The following is a 12,030-nucleotide window of genomic DNA, read 5'->3' on the forward strand; positions in this document are numbered from 1 at the left end:
TCTTATTTGCCTCAGTCATTTTACAGAGACCAAATATTTGAGTGTGGCTAATTTGTTTTATAAAAGACTTACAAAAAAAAAACAAAAAAAAAAAAAAAAAAAAAAAAAAAAGTTTAAGGTAGATACCAACTTTAAATAAAGGTGATGGAGGAGGTTAGATCTAGAAATAAAGGCCAGTCTTGGGTATAGAATAAAATTCTGTGTCTGCATAAGAAAACAATAATAATGAAAAGTAAATTTATTCATAAACTAAATAAAAACAATTGGTCTTTAAAATATAATTCAATGATGATTTTTTATAATTGCATATATGTATAAATGCATACATGAAGATCAACATTTAAAAAGGGAATAACTTTCAGCTCTTGAGGTGTTTTATATATATATGTATTAAGATGACTACATTACCTAATATTTTTGAGTATTTACTGCGCACAAGCTATGATCTGAAGCTTTTAATATGGATTAGGTCAGTTAACCCTGTCTACACTTTCACTCTAGTAATTATTATTCTTCTGTTTTAGGTTAAGGACTGTGGATCAAATAAATATTTCCCTGAGGCTATATGGGTTCTCTGCTCAGTGTTCTCTTCTTCACTCTATAGCCCTTAGTTTACTTATAGCCCTTACTAGTATGTAAGCATTGACAGGATTACAGATAGACATAATCTCTCCAATAAACTTATAACTCACTGATGAGTAAGATATGATGTGAACTGACTTAGAGTCACTTTGGTTCTATATTCTTTTCTTTCGGTACACAATAGTTTACAAATTCCTGTTGAAATCTCCAAATATGGCAAAATCTGATCGTGCAGGCCTGTAATATCTGCTACTTCAGAAGCTGAAATAGAAGTTCTATGGGAAAAAAAAAAGAGCCTTCCTCAAAAGGAAGGAAGAAAATAGAAAGGTAGGAAGCTTTAGGGGATAGGAGAGATGGAGAAAGAGAGAAAGTCTGATTGAGGAAGGAAGAGAAAAATAGTTTTACACTTTCCTTCTTCTTAGATGTAAAAATACAATCACTTACAATCACTTAGAATTTGAATATCATATATATATATATATATATATATATATATATATATATAATCACTAGTGGTTCATTCTTTTTATTAAGCTGATAGTAATTAAGGAACAAACATTTAACATATTTGAACAAGAGGAATATGTCAATAACTAAGAATAATTGGGAACCTTATGTACTGTTTATTAATGTAGTAATTCCTACTCTATTTAGACTTCTCCACATTGAAGAAACATGCATTCTAAGTCATAATGGTGAAGGGAGGATTTGCATATACCTTGTCTGATTGTTAAATAGCAACTCACCCTCAATTGCATGATATTTCTCTTAATTAGTTAAATTCTATGATTTTCTAAGCCTCTTCCCAAAAAGCAATGATTGCAAAGTCACAATATTCAATGAAAGACTTAGATTCTTTTTCTTCTACTCTCTTTTTTCTTCTTTATTTACCTGAATGTTACATCTTCTTAAAAATGTTATTTTGTTACATTATCTTATTTCTGTACGAGTATTTTCTTTTATTAATTTTATTTACTAGATTTGAAAAGAAAGGAGCAGATGACAGAAAAGTAATAGATGAAAATATTTTATTTATCATTTAATTTCTTGTAAGAATTTCTAGATCATATATTATTTGAATACAACAATTCCAGACACAGACTAGTTCATTATTTATTATTCATTTTGCTTTGCTTTATGACTAACATTAAACTGTGTATGAGTCTTTCTAACTTGATCAGTGCCTTTAACCCAGCCACCATTTTCTCTGACAAATTGCAATGTGATGAGACATATTTTAAAATGTCTTTAGCCACTGTCAACATCCTTGATTCTCATTTCTTGAGTTGTGAAAACACAAATGTCACCATGCATTGACAATTGGATCCTGGAGTAGATAATTATAGTTATTAATAAGCCATGAATTGAACTCTTCTATTTCTGATTTTTATGCTTCAAAAATCAATTCGTACTTTTTACCAGATGGGTCTGTTTTGATAACACTAACACGAGAAATGACTAGAATATGATGCTCCCGGTCTCTTTCTATTTTAAAATAAAGTGATTTTTTTGGTTATAAGTTACTTGGCTTGGTTTGATTTTATGAAATAGAGTTTCTCTGTGTATCCCTTACTGTTTTAGAACTCAATCTGTAGGCCAGACTGGTGTCAAACTCAGAAATTGACCTGCCTCTGCCTCCAAAGTACTGGCATTAAAGGTGTGTGCCACCACTGCCAAGCTTAAAATAATGATTTTAAAAATCCCTTCCTATGAGACTGCTATATCAGGGTCGCTTCAGCAAAATCTTGCTGGCATATACAATAGTGTCTGGGTTTGGTGGCTGATGATGGAATGGATCCTCAGGTGGGATAATCTCTGGATAGTCCATCCTTTTGTCTTAACTCCAGACTTTGTCTCTGTAACTCCTCTCATGGGTATTATGTTCCCTGTTCTAAGGAGGAATGAAGTATCCACATGTTGGTGTTCCTTCTTCTTGGTTTTCTTGTGTTTTGCAAGTTGTGCCTGGCAAATACACAAGTTGATGCTCACAGTCATCTATAGGATGGAATACAGGGCTCCTAATGGAGGAGCTAGAGAAAGATCCCAAGGTGCTGAAGGGGTCTGCAACCATATAGATGGAACAACAATATAAATTAACCAGTACCCCCAGAGCTCATGTCTCTAGCTGCATATGTAGCAGAAGATGGCCTAGTCAGCCATCATTGGGAAGAGAGGCCCCTTGACCTTGCAAACTTTATATGCCCCAGTACATGAGAATGCCAGGGCCAAGAAGTGGGAGTTGGTGGGTAGGGGAGCAGGGCGGGGGGGGGGTATAGGGAACTTTTGTGATAGCATTTGAAATGTAAATGAAGAAAATATCTAATAAAAAATAAAAATAAATAAAAATAAAATTAAAAAAAAATCCCTTCCTTAGAGATTCAAGGATATGTCTCACAAATAATAAGCTCAATGACAACTACTTTTTAATAGAAATTCTATCAGTGCAAACACCAATAGACTTATACAGAGATAGAGCTCAACCTAGGAGAGATCTATAGTAAAAATGCAGAATAGTGAGTAGCATTGCAGGAGTCCTTGAAGGCATTAACTGCATGAAACAATTGAAGGAATTGTCATTAAAAGAGAGCAGCATCCAGAAGCCCAACTACAGAAAAACTCAGAGTTAGAAGACATGAATGGCACCCTATTTGGGATTCTATAGGACTAAAAACTGCAGCATCAGTGTTCACATATACTAATATATAACATCCCTGTGAGTACATGGTCTCTGCTCTATAAATTAGATCCCTATACAAGTATCTCTATGCATTCCCCTACCTCTTTCATGGCATCTTGGAGAAAATGTTAAAATATATGAAGTCTTGACCCAGCTTCCTTTTCAGATCCCAACAATAGGACCAGCTGGCATTGCTGTCTTGAATGAATTACCCAATCATTTAGTTTCAGATTCTTACTCTACTGAATAGAGATTAAATAAGAGACACAAGTGAAATGCCTATCTCCTACTGAGAGTAATTATTTTTACCCTCATATTTTATTTTGCTTCTGTTTAATACTTTTATTTGTGGCAGTGAGGTCTTGGATGCTTAAAAGCATTAATTATGGATTATTTTCAAAACAGCACTATAATAAAATATCTAAAAAACAATGAAAACAGATAGTAAATACAATAATTGGACTACATAATTATATATTTACCAATCTAAATGTTAAAGGTATTTGTTTGTCAATTGGGATCTATCAGGTGGAATTAACATTTTGAAACATGAGTTCAAGCAAGGCATAATATTTTTGGTTGTTGTTGTTGGGCTACAATGCTAAGGAGTGGGACATTGAAACAGCTACTGATAAATGGTATAAACCTAAACATAGTGGGCTGGAACGGGAAAGAATGGTGTTTGTGAAAGACAATCAGTGACTTCAACACATTTAAGTTATTTGCTACTGAAAGACCAAATTCACATGAGTCACAGTTTTGCGGAATGAGAGCAGTGTTCACAAAATATACGCTTCCTATAAAATAGAGCAAGTTTTTATAATTCAAAAATAAAGAACAGCAAAAAATCACTGCAAGATAAAACAATTTTATATTTTCTTCTTTTCTCCTCTAAGAATTTTTTGTGTATCCTCAACTCATTCCCTTTTACTTTTCATGTCTTTCAATTTTAACTTTGAAATTTAGACTTACCATATGTTTGAAACCATGTTATATTGCTATGGTTTATTTTACTTAATGAGACTTCGAGTTTTCTATTCAGTTTTTAAAGAAAGGAGCATTATTTTGTTCTTTGTGGCTGAATGAGACTCAAAAGAGTATACATGTGACATTGTCTTTATCCATTCATCTGTGGATAAATACATAGGCTGATTTCATGCCTTGGATATTATGAACAATACCATGATGAATATTAATGAACAAGTATCTTCATGGTACCTGCTTTGAGAGTGTCTTGAGTACACCAGAAATGGCACAACTGGATCCTAGTTTATTTTTAGATATTTTTGAGAAACTTCACAATTATTTCCTCAGTGGCTCTACTAGGATTTTTTTTTCCTTCTCCAAATTAACAGTGTGTAAGGTTTCTATTTTCATCTACATTCTTAGTATTTGTTCATGCATTGCTTCATGATGGCCATCTGCCCTCTGACAAAAGAGAATATCAGTGTAGCTTTGCTTTGCATTTCTCAGGTGGTTAAGATTATTAAGCATTCTTTTCTCACTAAGTATTTTGATAGTTGTCAGGTGAATTCATTTGCTCATTTAGTACCTGAATGATATTGGTAATTTGATTTTCAAATTTTTGAAATTTTCTTTGTTATTATTATTACCATATTTTTATTATTTACAATACAGCCATTACCCCCTCAAGATCTCCCCTCCCACAGTTCCTCATCCCATTCTTCCTCCCCACTGTCTCCCCAACCAGAAGACCTCCCTCCTTGGAACCTCAAGTCTCTCATTGCATCTTCTCCCAGAGGCCATACCAGGCAGTCCTCTGCTATATATATATGTTTGAGGCAGCTATTTGTAGTATGCTACCTGGTTGGTGGCTCACTGTGTGAGGACTCCCTGGATCCACTTTTTCCATCCTTCCCCTAATTCAACTACAGGGTTTCCTGACTTCAGTCCAACGGTTGGGTGTAAGTATCTGCATCTTTCTCAGCCAGCTGCTGTCATATACTGTATATAACAATTCAGTCGTTGATGGACATATAGATTGATTTCATGCTTTGGATATTATGAAAGCACAATGATGAACATTAATGAACAAATGTCATCATGTTGCTCTGATTTGGGAGTCAGCAACAATATTTGGCCAACAAGGGTTTTCCTAATCTGTTGACTGTGTCTCTGGTGGTAGTTTTCTTTGATGGGCAGAAGCTTTTGACATAACTGCCATCTCATGTCTTACTTTCATCTTGATTAATCACAGAAGTTCTGCGCTTATGCTTACACCTTGAATAACTTCCACTCATTTTCTTTTAGCACTCTCAAATTTTCAAGACTTCTGTTGGCATTTTTGCTCTTCTTTCAGCTTATTTTAGTTCAGTGTGAGATAGAGAGTTCTAGTGCTATAGTTCTACATGTGGATTTTGTACTGTTTTATAGTAGTTCCAGTTTTTGAAGAGGATTTTTTTTTCTTACGTTATCTTTTGGAGTTTAGTAAACTATCATGTGGCTGTAGCTAGGTGACTTTATTTCTGGCCTTGTATTACATTCCATTCATCTGTATTCCTGATTGTGATGGTGCCAAGCTCTTTTACTTATTATTTCTATAGCAATTCAGTATAATTTAAAGAAAGCATCATGATACCTCCAATATTGTTTTTGCTCCTATTTGGAGAATATTATGCATCTATATGACCTTTAGCATCACTGGAAATTTTACAGGAGTTATCATGAAACTATGGATCACTTTTGTCGTAGACCTATATTAACAAAATTATTAATGCTTAGCAATGATCATGGGGCATCTCTCTATTTTCTAATGTCTTCTACAGTTTCTTTGTTACTTAAAAAATTGTATTGTGAAATATGTTTTCAAACTGTTCATACTAATACAACGAATTTCATTCGTTTCCTTTTATAACATTCTATTTTATTTCTTCATAATTGTATTTTTCAGGTCCTTCCTAATTTTATTTTGTCTAGTCTAAGTAAGGATTTATAATCTTTTCTATCTTTCCAAAGAACTAGTTATTTGGTTATTGATTCCCGGTGAAACTATCTTAGTCTCATTGACTTCTATCTTTGCATTTATTATTTCTTTCTACTTGTTGGCTTTGAACATGATTTTTCTTGTTTTCTTAAGTTTACACATGCATAATTTGGTTCTTTATTTTATTTATTTCTGACATTTAGTAAAAGCACTTGTGACTTAAAATTGCATTTGTTATACCAAAAAGGATCTATGAAGTTATCGTATTAATATAAATTCCATCTTTTTTAAAAAAAATCCTCACTTATTTAAGATTATAATATAATCACATCATTTCTTCTTCCTTTTCTCCCCTTCTCTATATTGTTTCTTGCTTTTTAACAATAAATGTCCCCATTCTAAAAATTGTTTAATTCTACCTTTTATTTGTTCCATGCCCCACTGAACAATCAAGAGCATGTTTTCCATTCAATATGTGATTAAGTTTTATATTTTTTATTGCTCCTGACTTCTAGCTACATTTGATTATGTCATGATTAATAACAACATATAACATGAATTTTCTGTTAAAACATTTCTTCTGTTTCAACATCTGATCCTTTTTCACTAATAATCAAGTACAAATTCAAAAAACCTATTTAATTTCTACCAAATGAACTATATTGCATTGATATTGCTGTACCCAAATGGCTAACTTTTTCTTGTTGATACAATCAAATATACATGCAACTATTTTTAAAATATAATTTGTATTATTAAAAAATATATATATTTAGAAAGAAAAATACATTTTAAATCTTTTTATCTAAATATGTAAAGCAATATCTATTATACAAATCATGCTAATATTTTTATTATGTTACTTTGGAAGCTTTCATACACACACACACACACACACACACACACACACATACACACTCACACACACACACACATACTCCTAAGGCAGACTGTGTGTGTGTGTGTGTGTGTGTGTGTGTGTGTGTGTGTATGCACATACAACTTTATTTTCTACTGTTTTGAATAGGCCACCTAATAGAAAATTAAAATGTAATATAAAATGTGAGCGAGAAGGCTGGTGAGACTTCTCAGTGGATTAAGTGCCTTCTGAGTCTGCTAATGGGAGTTTGATGGTCATGACTCACATAGTATGAGAAGATTAGCTCACAAGGACTGTCTTTTGATTTCCTCAAACAGCTGTCACATGCATGTCTTCACTCTACACTAATTGAATAAATGGAAAAGTAATTGGATGCCTCTGTCTAACAATAAAAAGTCATTAATTTAAATATAATTCTATTAATTTAAATATAAATTACCCATTAATTTAATAAAATAACCACATTAGAAATATAATTCTGTTCTTTGCTTTTTGATTTTTTTCACCCCATTTCCAGTTTTGTCTTCTTATATTTGTCTATATATTGCAGGCAATAATTTTATATTTTCAGGATAGTGAAAGTGAAAAGAATAAAATCATAACATCCCTTAAACGTGGAAACAAGTGCCTGTGATACTTACAAAATAAGCTAAATGCATCATCTACACTATATGATAACACACACAACTTGGCAGTCACACAAATACAGAGTCCCAGTGGTCCAGGACAAACAGATTTAAAATTTGTTTTCCCTGTGTTCCTAAGGCAGACTATTCTTTATTGCATATTTTTCATGCTGCTAAACATTAACATTTATTGAGAAAAATTTTAAAATAAAGTAGTGCATCTTTGAGTCTCATTTGAGCTTTTCTTTCACACGGTGTGTCACATTAATGCTACCCTACAGGGAAATAATCAAAGAACTTTAATGTAATACTGTGCTTCAGAAAGGAGACATGACAGCAGTACATTACTGCAAATTGAATTTAATGAGCTTCTTAGCACTAGGAAAGTGACTCTTTGAAACTGAAGCTATTCAATCGAGAGCATTTTGATTATAATTAAATCATTTTACATTTACCACAGGGACAAGTTTAATCTTAATTAGACACTTTTATGGGAAGGTGAAGCCACATGATTTATATTTTCTTGATCACATAGTGAGAGATTCATAATGTAAAGAATTAAAAAAAAACAATATGGTTGTCCTTTTAAGAGAAAATGAATGTACACATTCTCATGGTGGATTCCTAGGAAGAGCTTGGCAAGACAATAGCAGTGATTGCACCATTCATACATGCATATGAATCAGTGGATGGATAAATAACACCTGTATTCATCTTATTGTCCATCCTGTGTTATTTTAAAATATGGAAATCACATGAAGTGTCATTACATTGAGTGACACAGTCCTTACTGAAAACCATCAGTATGAAGATCTTGTTTCAGCGGAAAGTGCTTTATAATTGGAGTCTCAAGATGATTCACACACTAATTATGGCATTTGGAAGCGTTTCCATATTGTGTAAATAATTTAATCTCTTGGGATGATATTTCATTGCCTTTTTGGTAAGAATAATACACTCTGCTCCTCATGAAATTATGTCAGTTTATGGGAGATATGATTCTAAAGTTACATTATAAACTTTAGAAGGATTCTTAGTTGTTGCATATTAATAAAAATACTGTAATTCTGACCTTTCTGGAACGTGTGATACACAGAGCTAAGAAGATCTTAATTTGCTCAGTACACATGTATATGTAGGTGCATATCACAAGCCAAGGCAGTCCTATAATTGATGTATTCCCAATATCCAAATCCTGTCTCACCCTTAAGCAAAATTGCATGGCAATGGAGTAGGTAATCTCCACAGGCTTCTTGAGGATTAATGTTTGCTGTTAAACAAAAGTAAGATTTTTTTTCCTAGTTTATCTTCATTCATCCATGATATTCAATCATTTCTAAATTGAAACACACAGAAGCGATCCCTCCTCTCCACTCAGGAATATCTGTTAAGTTCACAGAATCTAAAGTTCCATCAGGAAAAGCTGTAGTGTACATTTGACAAATGTTCTGCTTTTCATAAAAGCTGTCATTAAAGGAAATAAAATGTCATTCATAATAAATTAACAAGAATTCTCTTTGTGTATATTTATTACCGATTCTTCCTTTGGTTCCTTGGTAAGATAATTCTTGTAATAATTATATGAAGTCAGTTACATGTTCAGTTTTGATTAGTTATGGAATGATACTGAAAATGAAATGTTTGAATGTGTTGGGGGTAAAACCCCCTCATTTTCTTAACATGAGCTCCTGGTTTTTCTGACTTTATATTGAAGCATGTTGGACATGCTGAAATTTGAGACTTTTTAAATTTTATTTAATTCATAGTAAGAAATAAAATGATGGGCTTTTTGCATTTCTCATTGACAACATTCACACTGCCAGGATATTTGGTAATTTACTTAGTTTTTTTTTTTCTTACTAAAATGATTTGATACATTTGACTGCTAATTCATTTGTAAACAATTATTGACAGCTCCATGGTTTTAGAGAGGAAGATGGTTCACTCAATATTTTCTACAGTCTCAAGTGAGTGATTCTCCTGACATTACTTCAGTATTTTCCTAAATTAATGCTTTATATGAATGAGAATAGGAATAAGAAGAACACCAGGACACTGACTTTATTGTCTACACTGAGGGCTAAGTGTGGAGGTAATGAGAATCAGGAAGGGACCTATGTAAATCTGTCTTTGATACCCTCTTAACTACTTTCCTTGCAACCACTCATCTCCATTCCCTTTCATCTTGACAGTGATCTTACTTTTCACCCTTTTTTCATCCTTCAATTTCTTCCTAAAAATAAAGTCTAGAGAAAAGAGAATGGATTCTCCCTTCAAGCCTCCAAAAGGAAACACAGTTTCTGAGAACACTCTCACCTTGGTCTTGCAAGAACCATTTAATGATACGCCCTCCTGAATGTACAATTTTGTTAGTTTACTAAAGAAACTATATGGTTTGAGGTTTCACTCAGGTTGGTGAGTTTCTATAAAGACTTGAGATTCCTGCCTTTCTGAAGCTTCCATCCTGGAAAAAGATTTCATGACTACCACAGGGGGATGAGCATTGTGGAAAAAGGAAAATTGATTGAATGAGGCTGAATCCAACCTTGGGATGGATAAACTGAGTTCATGGAATTTATTGATATAAATTTATTGATATAAATTTATTGACATAAATTCCCTTTCATAGGACACATCAGGAGAACATCCCTGATCACCATGAAGATGAGTTCATTTTGCCTTCCGTGCTTGCATTAGATAGTCTATGAGGTGTTCATATACAGAAAATGAAGGCATTATTTCTTTTGCATTCTGTAACTAAAACACAATGTTTGAACTGTTAACATTTAAAAAGAAGAATGCCCAGGTCAGAAAGTAGAGGAAATAAAATTTAAATCTTGAGAACATGGGCTCCTCAGACACGGTTGGCCACTGATATGTTCAAGGCGCCAGAATTGGTCTAGGAGGCTCCAGCCATCTTGGGCTTAGTGACTGTGCCAACTGGTTCCATCTGTGACTGCCTTGCTTGTCAAGGGCAGCAAACACTGCCATCTCTTGACCAAATTACAGGCCCTGAAAGCAGCTTAGCTCTCCCAGCAATCCCCGCAGCCTACCTGACAATGACTCTGAGGAAGAGGAGGAGAATGAGGAGGAGGGGGGAAAGGATGAGGAGGAGATAGAAAGGAGGAAAAGACACCTCCACAGGCACACATTTGCCAAAATTTCAAAAGAAGTAGGGGAGAAAAGAAAAAGGGAAATGTCAAAAAAACAGGCCCCAACTCTCACTGACACTGAGGGCAAGAAAGAAGAAAGAAACTGACACAAAGTCCTCTTGGTGGGATTTCTGCTGAAGAAGAAAACATAAAGAGGAAATGCCAGAATTACTCCTATTTACATCCAACCCAGCCCCTCGACCGTGTTGACCAAAGAGTTCGGAAATTGAGGACGAGGACAAATACTGCTACAGCTGACCCACCCAAACCAAGCTGTGAGTCCGTGTCACCTAACTCTGCACACCCCCTGAACCGTAAGCAGTGGCAGAACAGGTAGAAGAATAAACGCAGACACAGGAACAAATTTATGCCACTTCAGATACCAGACCATGTTCATTCCAAGGCTTCCATAGGAGAGACTGAGGTGCCTCTGGCTACAGTGAAGAGACTAGAACTGGAGACCTGTGATCACACATGACCCAATGGCTGGATGGGGCCTGTTTTTACTACCTTAATGAACAGTTGTTCTCAGGGTCCAGCAGTGCTGCCAGATATCTATTCCAGGAAATACCTACAGCTTTTCTCCTCTATCACTGTGGTTTTCCAAGACAAGTAAAGAATGCATCCAGTGGACTGTATTGCCAAAGGTCTAAGCCAGAAGCCTGCATCCTTGGTGGTAACTTTGTCTGTGGAAAATGCCACCTAGCTTCAAGTGTCAGGAACCCTGTGCACTGCTTTGATTTGGTCTCTCTGGGCCCCAGGGTCATTGTATGTAACAAGGCCCAGGTAACTCTGGAGGATGAATCTGTGGCTGTGATTGAGTTTTGCCTTTCACTAATGGGAAGTAACATCAGGGACTTCTGTGAGGAAAAAGCCAAGGCACTTTACAAACTGGCTGAAGTCAGCAGGCACTTTTGAGGATATCAGACCTTGGGGCTGTGACCAAACTCAGCTTTTTTGTTCTGTTTTGTTTTGTTTTGAGACAGGGTTTCTCTGTATAGCCCTGGCTGTCCTGGAACTCATTTTATAGACCAGGCTGGCCTTGAACTCAGAAATCCACCTGCCTCTGCCTCCCGAGTGCTGGGCTTAAAGGCCTGTGCCACCACGCCCGGCCAAACTCAGCTTTAAAGTCATCTACAAGACCCAACCAACAGCCACTTCTTTTTTGA

General features: G+C 34.8%; 1 protein-coding gene and 1 pseudogene across 3 annotated transcripts in view; both read left to right on the forward strand.

Moving 5' to 3' along the window:
* Positions 1-12,030, forward strand: part of Lrrc4c (leucine rich repeat containing 4C) — a 1,191,813-nt gene that overhangs the window by 625,126 nt on the left and 554,657 nt on the right. The window lies entirely within an intron of this gene.
* On the forward strand, positions 10,555-11,779 carry LOC110317973 (annotated as a pseudogene).

This window comes from Mus pahari, chromosome 3 (genome assembly GCF_900095145.1).
Source record: "Mus pahari chromosome 3, PAHARI_EIJ_v1.1, whole genome shotgun sequence".
NCBI classification, from domain to species: Eukaryota; Metazoa; Chordata; class Mammalia; order Rodentia; family Muridae; genus Mus; species Mus pahari.